The 17356-nt window shown below is 40.8% G+C and overlaps 1 long non-coding RNA gene across 1 annotated transcript; it reads left to right on the top strand.

Moving 5' to 3' along the window:
- The first annotated feature begins 651 nt into the window (after positions 1–651).
- On the top strand, positions 652–1932 carry LOC142404963 (uncharacterized). The gene is made up of 3 exons (XR_012774012.1): positions 652–670; positions 923–1017; positions 1917–1932. It is a non-coding gene; the product is annotated as an uncharacterized LOC142404963 (long non-coding RNA).
- Positions 1933–17356: the final 15424 nt, after the last annotated feature.

Genomic DNA, 17356 nt, shown 5'->3' with positions numbered 1-17356 from the left:
ATTTGTTAATGGTCACTTTACTGTATTGCAAAATGCCTGAAATCTGGTCATACTTAACTGCCACAATACTCCTCAACATATACTGAGATCACTGGGCAGAGTAACCTGTCATTTATTACAGACACAGGAAAGCTGCTACATTTGAAATCTTCGTGTTCTCATGTAGCTCATTTACATTGAAATTGCCTTTCAGCATCACACCATCAGTTATATTTATGTCATCCATTGGCAGGCAAAATATTCTTTGGGGAAAATAGATGCCTGGCAACATAGTTGAAACAGCACCTCATGACAGAAAATTAAAATTTTTTGTATCCATTGGTGTATGAAAAATGTGTGATGTTCAAGGAGACTGTGAGAAGGACAGGGCAAAATGAAACTCGCATCAAATGTCTTTAAGTCCTGCATGTCTACCTCCCCAGCCTTTGAAAATGTCAGATCCATGTGGAGTATTATCTATTGTGAAGAGGAATCATTATTCCTGCCCGTAGTGGTATTTTTAAAGAGATGGGACTAGATGCATCACCACTGCAAAGCAGGAAATTTCCATTGACTTCAGAGAGACTGGGAAGATAAGGAGAGGCCCCTTAGAATATTGTACAAGAAGAACTGAAAGGATTTTTCTGGCTGTGTGAACGACAGATAAGAAGAGAGAAACTCACACCGCAAGGTTTGTGATGGAGGGATCTGGTATTTCCTTGACATGCTTTGCCTTTTGGACTGATGATCAAATATTAGCTGTAAATAATGACTGTGATGAGTGCTGACTTTTCTCAATGCCTCCTCTGATACTGCACTGTGAGTCGTCATTAATAATACATAGCTTGAAATAAAAAACCTTTCTCTTAAATAATTAAAAATAATAGGCAGGAGTTTTACATTGGGTGATTTCCACTAAACTTACCTTTTTCTTATATACCAGGTTGTCTTACTCATTTCACTGCAAATGCTGCATTTCCTCCACTGACATTGCCTTTGCAGATCGCCTCAAGGTCTGACCTTCATCCTACCTTTCAGGTACGTTTTATGTATGTATAAGACTGCTTTTGAACGATAGTATTTGGGAGTAAAGCTGGGTCTCACTTCTCATACAAGGATTGCTGTTAGAGTGGTTGGCCCAAATGCTACGCTCTGCTGTGATTATTTTTTTTGAGTTGCTCGGCCTTTGCACCGAGGCAGCGCAGGGAAGTGCGGCAATCCCTACGCTGGTAGCTGGCTTCGGGTCTGTGGCCTAAACACATTGCTGTTTACGTGTTTCTGACTAGCATGTGGGTGATAAATACGTGAAAGGATTCTCCCATTCTTTTCATTCGATTGAGACAAAACCCCAAAGAGAATGCATTTCAAAATTATTTGGTGCTAGTGAGGACACTTCCCATACTAATGGTCAGTATTTCCAGCATATCTGGGCAGAGCTGGGGGTGCTGGTAAGATGTAGCCTGTAGGGGAAGATGATGGGGGATCTGCAAAGTTGTGTGTCCTGAGGAGCCGTTCCACTCCCCACATCTGAGGTGATGTCCCCACTGACCATGTCCTAGAAAAGGGAAAACATAGCGAAATGCCTCTTTGCAATGTTTTGACATGTGCATTTTGCTCTCTCTACTTTCTCTGAGGATGATAGGGCTGAGAAAAACAACTAGGTATATCTTATTCAATGCAACTAGTCAAAGGCTAAGGCAGAAGAGCAGTCCCTTCCAGTGTAGACACGCTGCTTCAATGACAGCAGGAATATCCTATGTGGTCAAAGGATTTTAATTTCATCTCAAGGAAGCAAGATTGAAGCTACACAGAAGCAGCATACATTGTCATAAAATTTTTGTAATGTTTGCACTACTTCAGAAATAAAGAATAACATAGGTTTTTAACCCAATGAATTGGTATCTCTCCAGTATATCAATAATGTCCTCTTTTCTTAGGTATTTTGAAAACGAGCTGTTTCCTTACGCCGTACAGTATCTTCCTAAAACCAGGAGATGGAGCCCTGCAGCCAAAGGCTACCATCGGTTGCCTTCTCTACACCCAGAAGAAATAATGCTTCGCCCTAATTGTGTTTGAGAAGAGCATACATCGGTTCTGCTTCCCCGTGATAAGATTTGATGTGTGCCGACCCTCAGCAGATTTGTGGCTACTGGGTAAGGAAACGGGCTGATGGGCTTCTGTCCTCAGAAGAGGGCCAGCAATGGAAGAGCAAAGGTAGAAAACAGTCTGTTCGGTTTTATACAGGTGGCTTCTGACGGTGCTAATAAATGCTCCGGGTAACGTTAATGGGACTGAGATGAAGCTATCTGCTGGGTGAGAGAGGGGAGCAGAGCAATCCCCCAGTGCCGGGGCAGCGGGGAGCCCGGGGCTCACCGCCCCGGCCCCTGCCCCTCCGGGGGCTCTGGCATGGGCACAGCTGGGCTCGGAGTGGCTTCCTTGTCCCCCCGCCGGGGCTCCAGGGTCTCTGAACCCTGGGCACCGGCTGTTTAAGGCTCTGCTGTTCGCATGGTGTTTACATTCGGCCACGCCGTGACAGTTTAATCCATTAGCAGGACAAGCAGGCTGGGGGGACCTGGCTGCGAGCATCTGGTGTGGCCTAAAAGCCCTCTGTGTACTCAGTGCTTGATTTACACAGCTTGTCAAAGTCTGCCAAAACTTGCCGCTTCCCTTTTCGCGTTACTAGTCAGTTATTAACGAGGACAGTGCTTAGCAACTTAATTCAGCAGCTTTAGCTGAGATCTTCCTGGAATAGAGGTGTCTGAGTCCCACTCATTACCTATGCTGCTTGATTTCAATGCAGGCGATGCACCTCAGTAGGAGTTTGCTGCCCAAACAGTGGCACGAGCAGGGACTTTTCATGGCATATATATATATATACACATATACATACACACGCACACTCTATTTCAAGGAAAACTATTCACTTCATTGAATATATACCTGCAAAAAAATATGAATCTTGCAAAACCGTTTGCTCAGTGGACTAGATACATATACAGAAAAATACAAAGCAAGGAAAACTGTTCACTGCAGTTATTTTGCTTTGTTTTGGCAACACGAGAAGCTGGATGCCAGCTGGCTCTCTTGCCAGTTCAGACGAGCACAGGGCTGCCGGAGCAGCGCAGAGCAGCATTTACTGTGCCAGTGACTCTCAGCTAATTCTGCAGGGGTGATTTGGGGGCAAAGGAGGCGAAGGACAGCCCCAGTGTCAGGCTCCAAACCAACTGGGAAGATTTCAGCTAGCGATTTCTTCTGCTTGAGTAAGGTCTTCAGATTCATAGCAGCTTAGAAGTACACTTCCAAGATGATACTGCTACTGGTGTTTGATTAATCGATTCCTCAGTCATACTAATGCATGTATGGCAGCTTCCGTTGTGGTATGAATAGAAAACAGTGAAAAGTAACTTGAAAAATGGAAGTTTGAACCGTGATGCTTGCAAGACCCACAACGGGGGCCTCCTGATGGCAACGAGCTCGTTTTGAAGCTTTTCTAACACAGGAAGAAGTGCTCACCACTGTCCTAACTGCACCAGCCTTTCCAGCTCCTGCAGCGCCCATCAGCACGGCACAGAACCAGGATGTCTGGTGCAGAGACTCCTCCTGGAAACACTCTTTTAAACTACGATGAAGTGTTACATTCTGGGTGCCGGTGCCCAGGCTGGGTATGGAAAGCGTCAGAGGGCACCGAGTGGATGCACTTCTCCGCACGCTGCTTCCCCCTTCTGCAGCCGGTGAAGAAACATGGCACGGGGAAAAGAACAAGGATGTTGTTCACCCCCCGTTATTAATTAATATATCAATTTCTTGCCTCTATCTCAGTGAAAAATGTTTTAGAAATGAGTTGTTGCCAGTTGTGCACAGAAACAGACTTGATTCAATTGTTTGAGTTTGATGATTTTACTTAACTTTACAGCCTGTAAAGGGCACTTCCCCTGCAGACTCGCTGTCAAAAACACCCTAAGCATTTGAAGTGATGCTTCGAATGAATTTGGGAGTGGGGAGTTGTCTCAAAAAATAATGCTTAAAAGCGGTCGGCACAACAGCCTTCACATACCAACCTGTAGGCTCTGGCTGTAGAATAATTAACTCAATTATTCCAGATACCATATTCAGATTCCAGATTCCAACTCAATAATGCCAGACTGGCATTCAGAAATGACAAGGTGTTTGCGGGGCTCCCTAGACGGCTGCTAGGAACTAGAAGGAGTTTGTCCTCCTCTTCTCTGTTTATTTTGGCTGTTACAGAGACCAGCCGGAAGGATAGAAGTACCCTCACAAATAACCCTAACATATGCTGTTATGCATAACCTGTAAAGTTTTATTGCAGATAGAGGTTGGGAGGGTCTTTCAAAAAGAGTGTTTATCATGTGTTTAGTGGAGCCTGGGTTGCGAGCAGAAGTAATATCTTTTATTAAGTCATCTTACACAGCTGGATAAAAAAGATGAACTTCTGGCATACAAGCCCTTTTTCACTTGGCTGTTCTTAAGTTTTGATGTGGCATGAAGGAAAAAACAACAACAACTAATCTTTAAAAAATACGTACATAATGCATGAACTATATACTCTAACAGATTTAAAGGACATAGCCTCATGCTCCACTGCTGGACATATTTTATGGGAGTGTTAAAAGTGAGGAGATGCTTTCTCCATTGGTTTGCTGGATCTGTGTCAGATGATTTAAAGCAGCCTTGTCAACTGTGGGGTGTTTCTATTAGAAAAAATCGGTCCATAAATGCAGCTTCACAGCATATGGATTTCTTTGGAGAGTGTCAGGAGAAATTCACTAAAATTGACTGTTTTGCAACTGAATAATTAAAACGGGTGCTTTGAAAAGGATGATCTTGTCATCAGCCAAGAGAAATAAACCGGCATTTTAGTGAGTTGATACCATGATCAAATGCTTTTCTGTTACTATTTATAAAGTGCCTCTAGCCCTCGTTTGATTGTTATCTGGGAGGATAAAAAGAAAGACCTGCCAACCCCCTTGCAATTCCCACAACTTCCAAACAAACAAAAATTTCCCTTTGCCTGCCTTGCTGTATTTTCGGTAAGAGCACATTAAATTTAAGTGAATGGCTTTGGGCTGAAAGTTGTGGATTTAATATATTTAGCTGCAATGAACTGTGTTCAAACAAACATACGCAGTGAATAATGTCATACTGTAAAGTGTTCTGGATTATCCCGGATTTACTGAGAACAAACCTTTCCTCCTTTTGCTAGGTGGTCCCTGGACATCAATTAACAGCTCTCTTGCTTCATCTTCAGAACAAACTGAGTGGAGCTCTTCACCACCTCTTTTTGAAAGTCTCGTAAAATACCAGTCCCTGAAATGATTTTCTATTCATGATCATATTTAAAATGCATACATTTTAGTGTATATAGGATACATTTTCAGTACTGGACTATAAATGCTATTATTGGTTCTAACTTTCTTGGCCAAATTCCTCCATACCTCTTTCTGAGTTACTAATGCCTTTATTTACATCCATTATTGAAAGTAAAACCTGAGCATAAGTATTTTCACATGGTATTTCTGCGAGAATCATGCTAGGAAACAAAAGGAAAACTAATGCAACTAGTACGTGGGGCTTACAACAGAGCTCTGTGACTTTTCAGAGCCCTCGGTCATTTCTTTACACTGAAGGAAGATGCAGGCCTCCAGCTGAGTTCATGGTGAGAGCAGGTAATACTGCACTACATGGGATTTTCAGCTTGGGGGCTCATCTTTATTACACTACATGAATTTTTCTGAGAGAAGAAGGAAGGTATATTCTTGCCAATATTAGTTTGGCGCAATGAAATTGATTATATATGGGAAGACACTGCTGGGAGCTGAGGGAGGGTGACGAAAGGTAAGAGAAGAATGAATGGTCACAGATGTGGCCCTGGGTTGCTACGTGTGCTCCCATTATGGAAGGACAAGTGTATTTGGTGCTGGGTGAAAGTTTATCTGGGGTTGACAATAATTAATTATATTTATTTTAAAACGTCTTTCCTTTATTATTCCATTCACAGCAAAGGTCAGTCTAAAGTTTCCTCTGACACAAATTTGGGCAGAAGACATTTGCAAAAAAAGATTTGTTAAATTTTCTTCAGCTTCTTTGTTCTTAAAAACCTATTTCCCACACCCCACCTCATTTCTGGGTGCCGCTGTAGCTACCTGGGCAGGTAGCTGCTGGTCCCAAGGGCCTTGTCCTGGGGATCATTCTCTTGGCTGAGTGAAGTTGCATCTGAGACCGGCTTAGACAAGTTGCCTGGGTAGCTCTGAGAAAAGCAATCAGTACAGAAATCCCCCTCAAAGCGCGTGAGGCTGAATGCTCTGCCCAGCCCTGCCCAGCAGCTGAGAAGGAGCTGCTGCTGCTGCTGCTGCCTCCCCGATTTCTCCTGCCAACATGTCTGTGCCTGTGCATGTTTGTGATAAAACTCTGATGGCAGGTCTTCCAGGGGTGTTCTTCCTTCACCATTAAGGCTAATGACACAGTGATCTTCCCTTCCCTTTCTGGCTCTAATTTCTAGGGTACTATCTTTTATTCTGTGGCGTAGTAGGGACTGCGAGAAAGCATCCAAGATGAAGGTTGGTCCCTTCGTAGGGCAGACGTTTCAGACTGTTTCATCTACATGCAGACTTAAAAGCCCAAGAGCATGTGTATCTGGTGCCCTGATACTGTGCAAGGGATGGCATATTTAGCAACTCTTGCTAAAGATTTCTTGTGTACATTGAGGAATAATGTACACTGTTTTGGAAAACTTCTGACCGTGGAAATGTTCTTTTGTCTTTTTTTTCCTAATTATAAGAATAAGAGAACAATTTATCTAGGGTGCTCTAGATGACATGGTTCAGAACAGTGTTTTTTGGTGATAACCAAGGTGGTATACATGGTGTCATTGTTATCAGTAATTGTGTTGATATATTGGCTCTACTTATGTTGATTTCCTTCTTACTTTCATTTGATTTCTTATCATTGCTTAGGCACTGACTGCAGTATGAAGAAAAATGTGCAAAGCAGTGATATGTGCCTAGGATTGAAGTTTAGCAAAGTTTTCTTTAAAAATGAAGGAAAGGAAAGAAATCTCTCTACTTCCTTTGCTTGTCATACCCCGCAATGCTAACGCTCTGAGTTTGGGAGAACACAGACGTAACAAACTCTGCCAGTCATGCTTTCTCAAATCTACTGGCAAATTATAAAGCCACAATATTGCGTGTAGAGACTAGGGTGGTTTAGTTAATTTCCTTGTATATACATTTTATTTTCCCTACTTTTTTTGAGTTCAGTAGGTCTTAGATCAGAGATTTCATATTTGGAATTACTTCCTCCAGTCTCTCTTGGATATTTCTTTAAGATCTTCTTTCTTATAGTGAAATTTTTCTGTATATATTCTGTAAATATTTTTGTTATAATAAGGTAAGACCTAAAGGTCTCCGCGATGATTAGGATGGCACTGAAGAGTTTACATGCATTGATTTCAAAGCCCCAGAAGATCCCTTTGTCATCCAGCAAGTGTAGGTGCTAAGGGACAACAAAATTTCCAACAGGAGCACGTGCAACAGCTGGAGTCATTCTGCGGTGCTCTGAAAGTAAATAACGTGAGCCTAATAGCTTGAGGTTGAAACAAATTAAACATGCTCTTGCCTGATAAAATATGCTAATGGTATCCTTCACAAATTAAAATTATGTTTCTCATTTCCATTTGAATGTCCTATTTCATCTTCTTGTGGTTGGATTCTTCTTTGTATCATATGATGATCAATAAGGCTACACAAAAAGAAGTATCTCTGTGGACCGCATGTGAAAATAGAAAAATAAAATTTCAAAATACAGTTTTTGTTGGTTCCCACTATGCTTCTCATCTTGTATCATAGGTTAGTAATAGACTAGACAGTATGTAGACTAGAGATTGTATGTATGCTTTTTATAGAGAAGGGATTACACATACATATTTCAACATTAGCCCACAAAACACTATGCAGAAAAAAAATACATTCCATATCTTTTACATTCTAAAAATGTACCTGAATAATGAAACATGAAGTAATTTTCTTCAGTTTTGTGCATTTTTCTGTAACTTTTATAGAAAGTTAGTATGAAACATTTTACAGGGACAAAGTGTGAAAACCAAGCTTATAGTAATATTTTTTGGTGTATATATATGTAAGATAGCACAGAAATATTTTAAAAGCATAAAAATATTTGCTTTAACAGTAAAGCTCTCTCCACTCTTACAGCCCATTTTGGAAATGACCTCTCCCGAAGACAACATACAGCACATTTGGATTTGCCCTGGAGTTACAATCTGACTTTCTCAAAGCTAACATTGGCAAAAGGTTGATAAGGAAACACACTAGCTTCGAGGAACCACTGGTTAGAATTTATTCTAGAGGTCAATGATAAAAGTAATTAGATTTCAAAGTACTGAAAGTCTCATGCTAAGTAGCGAACAGTGAAAAAAGGTCTTGCACATACGAATTAGGATGTTGTAAATTTTACGCACCCCATGATTAAATGCACTAAAATCCCATGTAAATATAGAGCTGGTCTTGGACTGCCAGTTTTAAGTGACCTTTCCCGAAACACTCAAAATGGCATTTAAGGTGCAGATGGTATAAATAATCCCTTCTGTTTACTAAACTTGCTTAGTTTTTTTGTAAACCTGGAGTTCGTGTCCAGCCTGCAGCTGAAGTCCAGAGGCTCCCTGATAACTGAACAACTGTATTGAGAAGGGAAAGGAGAAAAGAGATGAAACTGTGGCGTTTCGGGCTCCCTGCTGGGGACATGGCCTGCAAGGGAAAGAGACGCTAGAAAAGGGGGAGAAACATCTGTGGTCAGAGGGATTTGTAAGGGCTGGGCAACACTGGAAATTTCCCCATCAGTGGCACTCTCCACACAGGGCAAGCAGCTGGAGGGGCTTTGCAAGTCACCGGGATTTTCACCAGTCACAACCCACATATTTTTCCAACTTTGGCTGTTTTGACCAATTCCCTCTAACTACCCCCGAGTCTGGTTGATTAATCTGGGAGATGTTTCTCAATTAGAGACTCTGTTTCCAGCAATGAAATAACTTTCCCCAACCTCAACTCCAAGTGGAGAAGCTCAAAAAATGCACCATGCACGTCTTTTAAAGACTGTAAAACACCAAACAACCACTAAACTCACAACTGTACACAGCTGTCACATTTTGCCATTCTGTTTATAAGAAATGTTGAATGTATGCATGCTTGAAGACACTGTCCTATTTTTGGAGTTGTCATTCACACTGTCACAGCTCCCTGACACTGAGAAACACTGGCAAGTTGTCCTGGAGAGGGGTTAGGTGTATAATGTAGATACAGGGTCAGATAATCCACGGGGGGACTTATCTCCAGATGTTTTTGGCTGGGAAGAAAGAGCTGATCAAAGGTCAAATAGGCAGGAGCCGTCGCTGGTGGCTGCCAAGGGGCTGGCCTGGTGGCGAACGCCGACTTCTTTTGGAGTCTGAGTTGCAGCCAGTTTGTGGTCAAGTGTAGGAAATGAACTTTGGAACATCTTAATTAACACTTTCCTTGCTTCAGAGAGCCTTAGTCAGGGAAGAGACGTGACTTTTCCTTCGTGCTATAGTTGTTAACATTTAATTATCTATCCTGAATGATGGGGACTTCGGTTGAATTGTCTTTTCAACGAAACAAGTGAAATAAATGGACACACTAGGGGAGGTGCCAAGCTAACCAAATTAAGCCTGTCAACTTTCGTCCTTTATAAGAAGTTGAATCTGTTGCTTGCACAAAAAAAATCTGCAAATCCTTCCTCCAACTAGCAACGGTGTTGTTGAAGTGAAGCAGTGGTTCTACTTAGAGGAAAGCCGTTCAGTTTCTTAGAATATTCTTTTTATATTTTTATGGAGCAAATGCAGTCACATGCATAAAAAATACTAAAAAGAGAAGAATCAAACGTTATAATGTTGTAAAACCAGTCTTGTGCTTGTGAAGTTTAATGAAGTTTAGTTACAGATTTAAATGGAGCACCAATTAGGTCTTATGTACCCTACTGAGAAGATGTGGATAATTTCTAATGTAATGGTTATGTTCAAATATATCTAAATTTCTTCACAAAGGAAAACAGATTGTATTTAATTAGTATCTTGAGAATCAACTGACTTCAAACAGTGATTTATTGTTTAATCGTTATTACTCAGAAACACATTTCAGAGCTAATGAGGCATTTTCATGTTGAAAGAAATTTTAAATAATATTTTTCAAGCATGGCCTGCTATTTTTTTTTCTTAAAGGCATACTTCAATCAAATTAAGAAGCTCAAAGAACTGTACATGATTTGTTTAATGCAGAATTAAATAAACACGGTATAATACTAAGCTCAAAAGACACAGATACAGATCCACGTTCTAGTACAAGTGTCATCCATCTTCTCAATAGCAGAAGGGAACTTTAAAGCTGGACTAAACAGTGAGGTGTAGAGTCATGTTTTATAGGGTTTTTTTAACCCTAGAAGTTGAAAAATCATAAATAAAGCCCTTCAATCAAGACTTATACACAAAAATTAAGAGTCTGAAACAGCAAAAAACTGATGGGTTCATTTTGTTTGCTTGGGTTTCTGAGACCATAGGGTACAATATGGTAATATTTGCAAATTACCCCATTCAAATACTATGATCTTCACAAAATAGATCTGGTAATCTTTCCTGGATACTCTGAAAGCTGAGATCCTCAGGCAGTCTCTATTCAACAGCTGAGGCTTTATGAAGACTATATGAGATTGTTGAAAGAGTGAACATGCTACCTCCAGCAAAGAGTCCCTCAAAATAATTAAAAAACCCATGATAGTCATTGGGTGTGATCTGTTTTTGCCTAGTTCTATGTTTATACTTTTTCATACTAGGAATAAAATCCTGTAACTCTCCATTGTAGTTTTTATTCTCATTTATGCTAATGGTGATTAGAAGTCCAATGCATCACAAAATTATATTTGCTCTTTTGCCACAAAAATCCAGTAATCAGTGCTTGGTCTGCTCTGATACTTAGGTTAGGATTGTCAGTAGTCCTTAAAGACTTTCATCAGAACTCACGCATCTATCAGTCCAAGTTTACTTTGAAAATCCTGGCTGTAAAAAATACGTTCTCTTCAAAATACTGATGGACAAACCAGGAAATAAGTAAACTAGAAATTTATGTACTTCTTTTGAAGTCAAATGAAAAATATAAGTTTGCCACATTAAAAGATTACAGCTGCTAGAAAAAGATAGAATAGTTTCAAGTTTTAGAAGAGAAATTAAGGAGAATTGAGATGGGACAAAAATTAGAAAACAGTATTTAGCAACACAGATTTGCAGGAAAGTTTCCTGACAGCCTGTATTCTTGTTTTGCTAGTAAAAGTAGAATTCCACATAAACAGTTAAAGAACTGTGATTTTTAGTCACTGGCATAAACTAGTGCTATTTAGTACTACTTCAAAGGCATTGAACTTCAAAGTTAAGGATCCTTCAGCCCCCATTCTGGCATCGTTCTTCTGCACCATCTTCTCCTGTTTGTTTGTTCTGTTTTTGAAATGAAAAATAATTTAAAAGTAAAAGAAAGGTGGAAAAAAAATCTTTAAAATATCGCTGTTAGGATGAATTTGCAGTTCTCTTGGCAGCCCAAACGCAGGGTCTAAAGACAGTACTTTACGGTTTTAAGGCAGTATTTTGTAGGTCTTTGAAGTTACTCGGTCCAATATGATTAATAGGGTTAGTTATAAAGGATGAAAACATAGCATGCATGAGTACTGAGAAACCCTCATTTTCCTCGATGAGCGCGTAAACTGCTCTTGCTGTATGCTGGAAACTCTTGCTTAACTTTTCCTTTGCAGATTGCGGTCCTTATACAGCAGATGGAACGGGATACGGATGCAAAGATACTATCAGATGCAAACACATAATAAGAGGATAAAATAGGAACATGAAAACAAAAAGGACCATAAAATTGAAATTTCTGTGACTACAGGTGGGCATCTTCTGGTAGTCAATACAGATGTGAAATCCAGGACATCTGCTCTGTCCTCACCTCAAAGAACTACAGACTACTACGCCCCTTCCTTACTTCCCCTACATCTTATAAGGTACTTTTGTATATGTATACATTTGTACTTTAGTACCGAAGAACAACGGAAACTCAGAATACTATGGCATAGGGAAAAAGCAGGACCTAGGTGTTTCCAATGCCTTAAATCCTCCTGTCCCTACAGATGTTCATCATCAGAGTATACCCTACATTGACATGTGGGGCTATGATACTAGTACAATGTAAAGGGTATTGCAGCAAGGCAACTATTTGAGTACACTAGGAGTTATCTGAGCACCAGGGTGGCTGTCAGTTTCTGTGTGAATGTTAAGATATTGGCCTTAAAATCACATAAGAATAATAATCCCACCAGTTTGAATGGGATTTTGAAAAAATCCCATTCAAACATTATCAACATAAATAGGATAGAAAGAAAATTAATGTTTGAGGTATTTATGAGCTTAGATGATTATAATGAAGAGGAATATTGTAGTGACTGAGAGAGATTATCATTGTGCTTTGTGCTAAGGTCCACAAGGCCATTGTTTGGGATATTTCAGCCTATTTGCAGCTTCGGATGAAAACCAAACCTGCTAGTCATTGTAACTGAGCTGTTGCCTCCTGCTGCCACTGTGGCTACCAGCTTCACCAACCTCTGCTGCTACAAAGGCTTTCTGAGGAACATGCCAAACATTTTTGCTAATATTCAGATTAATATTGAGTTCAAGGTTTTGTCTAATGCTAAGGCAAATCCTGAAACTGCAGGACACTTTTTAAAAAGTTGTCCCCACAGACTTCTCTTTGCTTCTTTTCTGTGAGGGGCTTATGTTGGCAAAGGCCATAAAAGCTCTAGGGAGAGAGCCAGGCTGATGATAGCTTAAGGCAAAAGAGGAAAGGCTTTGCAACTCCATCCCAGGTGGAAGGAGGGCAGTTCAGGTGTTCTAGGTGCTCCACAGCCCATCTACACAGGGTTCCCTTCTCCAGCAAATCTGGCAGAGACCAAGGATGGATTCATCTGGGTTGGTGTGTACGTATCCACCCAACAGGGGAAAAAGGAGCTGTGGGACAGGCAGCTCTTATTTCCCTAACAGGGGTAAAGCAAGAACAGAGGGTTGGGAACATCATGCTTGAGGCCAAGTGCTGTGGCCACATCTCACTGGGCAGACTCTCAATGTCTGGGAGTCAGCTGAAGGAGAGCACGAGGGCCTGGAAGGTCCTGCCCGTGGCAGGGAATACAACAAAGGTGTTGGGTTGAGCTCCATCCTCCTACTGCCAGCTGTACCATAGACATTGCTGTCTCTGGAGCTTCCCTGCTTTTATATTGTGATGACACCTCTCGGAATGTTCAGTCTATTTTTCTCCTTATGAGGAGAGGCTCAGCAACTCAGAACTGGAGACACAAACCATCAGATGTACAAGATAACTAAAACAAGAACAGCAGGACAAAACCAAAGACAGAATATACTCTTTCAAACCAGCCTGGTGGTTGAGAAACTCTGCTTAGAAAAATCTGTGGAGACTGTAATCAAGCTGTGGCTGTATATTCCTCCATGTTGAGAAATTACTTTAGAGGAATGGGGTTTCCTGTCTTTAATTTTCTCAAGATATTAAGAAAGTTTTGTGCTGTTGTCCTAGTTCCTGCAACGGATTGCTACGTACTTAATGCTCCCAGGATTGGAAATTGTCCAGACATAAATAAAATAACAGTCAGTAAGGGATATTGTAGACCATTTCTCTTTTTCTGACCCTGTCTAGGCCCTCATTTTGTGAGACTAAAGGTTTCTCAGTGTGCATTAGCTGAAACATATCTTGATATCATGAAGTACTCATCTTCCTTGTGCTCATGGCTTGCTATTTCTAAGGGGAGAACTTGTCTCCTAACTGTAGAGGCTCTTCATAGGTATCCAGTTGTAATCTCCTTCCTGAAAAAGGGAAAAAGAAATAAGGAAATGGAAGCTCTTTATTTTTAAGCAGAATGTTCTTGCATGCTTTCTCAAGCAAAATAAATTCGAGTAGATGGTAATGCAAGCTTGATCCCTCCCATCCAAAAAAAGTTCATGACCTGAGGGCTTTCTCAAGAGAAAAAAAAAGAAAAAGAGGATCATTTTTATTTTGGGTGCAGTTACGAGGACAGAAGCTGGCTCTAAGTGGCTTTAGTGGAGTAAAGGAGACAGCAAAAAGTTCAGACAATTTGTCAGCAATCCTTCCTGGCTCCTGCCAGGTACCATAGGACGTAACATAAGTCAGATGGCAATTCAGAGCAAGCCAAGAGGTGAAGTGTAGAAAATGCTTCCAGTAGCACCATTAAGATTTGTTCTCCATTGCCTTCGATCTACCAGCAAATCTCCCGGCTACCCCTGGCTGCACGGTGCCAGGCACTGCCAAAGAAGAACCAGAAAGGCCAGCTCTACTTTTGAACAAAGAGCCCGCTGATCATTTCTGAGCTTGTCAAACAATACCGTAAGGCAAGAACTCTGGAAATTTCAGGAAAGGCCACAAGATGTGCAAAATCATGTACGGTTCTTTTGCTGTTGGGACTTCACAGCCTGCTCTCTATCGTTTCTCCAGCTGTGGAAAATTGAGGACAAAGGGAGTAAATTGTATCTGAACATTTGAGAGGAAGCTTGTTAACTGATACATCAAATCAATTAAATACTGCCTTAAAGCCCTTTAGCTGGGCCATACTGTGGGTTCAGAGCTTCCAGTTAAAAACATGAAGCGAACACTGACAGCCTGTTCCCCGCAGCAGGCACGGTGTTAGCTGTATGTGGTTAGCTCTGGGGAGAAGGACAAGGCTGGCAGCTGAAGGTTCAGGCAAATTGCTGATACACAGAACTTGTTAAACTGTGCCCCATGAGAATGAGCACCTTTCCACTAAATATTTTCACTGTTACCTCTAGGCAGGGTGCAACTCTGGACATCCCTGCCCGCGGGCATCGTCTCTACTGGAAGGACTTTCTTGGGGGGAGCGCTCCTGGGCTGCCTGACTGATTTAGTTCCGTCTCCCCAGTTGCAAGAAAGGGTGATTGTAATTAACCTTGGACTCTAATTACTCAAAGAAAAAAACCAGTTTAAGTAAGGTCCTATACATTCCTAAAAGCCTTCTGTAATGCTTTGTTTCTGCCATGATATTTTAAATCAGTTGCTAAGGCAGAAACAGTCTTAGGCTTATGTGGACTACCATGAATGCCCAGCAGTTTAGTGGAGCTCCTGGGCATATTTACCTTTGGGAGATATGTTTCACTCTGACATTCTCGGAAAGGCCAAGTGGCTGTCCTGCGAGCACAGTCCCACTGTGCTCAAAATTTAGAATACGAATTGCAGTTTGATTTGATCGAAGCATGGATGCAAGTGAGTCAGAGTATTGGTGAGGAGAGACAGTATGTCATTTGGCTATTTGCTGCGTTTATTTCTGACATTCAAAGGGTGACAGCTTATCTTCCCACAAGGACCTACTAATATGTTAAATCAATAAAAAAAGGGTAAGCGCCAACCTCATTATTTGAGTTTACTATAAATAGCTTGGCGCAGGTTAACATACCAGTCAGTTGGATATAGAGTACCAATTTCTCAAATACGAATATTTACTCATAATGGTAGGGTTTCTCTCTATAATTGGGCAAGAAAACAACCATAATGGCTGACATACCAATATAGGTAGCAATAATTAGGAAATACTGTCTTTTTAAATTTTATACAGCTAAGTAATCAGATTGAATGGGATTAATGGGCTATTGAGTATAAAAATCAGTGAGGCTTAAATTTTGGGTTATCTTACAGAATAACTGTGTGCAGTCAGTATTTGGTGACTTGTATAGTCACTGACAACCTAAGCCTCTACAGCTACAGCTACTAGAGAAATAAAGGCAGTTTCTGAAGAGTTCAACAAGTTGCACACAATATCAAAGGGTCAGGAAAAGCACCGCAGGCTCTACAAAAGAAATTAGTTACCTTGCTGACCACAGAAGGAAAAAGGATTCTGAATATGACTGTCAGCACCTGTCTTTATCACCACGACCAAGAAAACGAGGGACAATGCTCATAATTGAAGCTCAGCTGAATCACAACCAAGGGCGCTGCAAAGATCATCCATCCCAGCACTGCTGTGATGCCCTGCAAAGACGTCAGATAGTCTCTAGCAAACAATGTTACCTAGTTACCATTAATTTCAGATGGATAATTGGGCAGAATATAGGCTGTGTAATTAAGGGGAGAGAAGAATATACACTTTTAAATGCCTCCCATTGCACAATGCTGCAAGATACAATAATCTTGCTGCTTGGTGTGACCCGTCTCATAATTTTTTTAGACGGATCAATGAGTGAAAAGAAAATGTTAGCCTTTTTAGTACTACTTACTGCCTTTTTCAAAAGAAAAAGTGATACATTAACAAACTGCCTGTGTGTTGACTTTTTAGTACTACACAGCTTTTTGGTGACTGATGGCACAGGGTTTAGGTACTTTGGGCCTGTCACTGAGGGGGAACTTAGGAAAATTTCCCTCTATTAAGTAACAGCAAGAATTTATAGTGGAGCAGTTAAACTGCACTATGTTCTGTATGTCATACAGAAATGAAATGGCTATATTCTATTTCCAAAGCAAAAGCCAAATTAATTCAGTTCACCTTAATTCCCATTAAAAGCACAGTCTCCCAAGAGGATTTGGTTCAGTTTAATCAGCTCATTCTAAAAATTAATTCTGATCAATTTCATTGAATGTCTTCGTGTGAAGAAGCCCTTTCTTCTTAATGAGTAGCGATATAATAATATAAAATTATATGAAATAAATTTAAATCCGTAATTAAATCTACATAAGTAATTAAAGAGCAAGATGTATTTATCTCAAAATAATATTGGATGTAGGTATTAAAATGTTATAACAGTTCTGTGACTAACTTCCATAGAGTTTAAGCCACCACTGTCTCAGTGACTGAATGCTGAAGAACCTTGATTTACGAACAAAATCTATAGTGCGACCGTGGCACTGAGACTCTCGATGTCCTCGCCATGACTCTGGAATGAAACCGCGGAATGAAACCGATTTTTCATTTGCTCCCTGAGGGTGATATCTGGAGAGATCAGGCTCTTTGGGCCATGGTGGCAACACCTGATCTCTGCCCACGGTCTGGAAAGGAGCAGACATGGTGACCGGTCAGAGAGGGAAAGAGAACGAGAAGCCCAGGGTGAGAAAACGGACCCCAAAATACTTTCCAACCAGTTCGTTTGCAGTTGATCTGTTACGGGAAGTTCTCTTCACAGAAGCAAGAATAATTAATTTTGTCATTTCCTCTGAGGTTTCTTTAGACACTTGCTAATGTTGCTTCGTATGTCCCTGTGTCTGCGCCAGCAAAC

The sequence above is a fragment of the Mycteria americana genome, chromosome 1 (assembly GCF_035582795.1).
Source record: "Mycteria americana isolate JAX WOST 10 ecotype Jacksonville Zoo and Gardens chromosome 1, USCA_MyAme_1.0, whole genome shotgun sequence".
Classification (NCBI taxonomy): domain Eukaryota; kingdom Metazoa; phylum Chordata; class Aves; order Ciconiiformes; family Ciconiidae; genus Mycteria; species Mycteria americana.
This window is presented reverse-complemented; position numbering and strand designations above follow the sequence as displayed.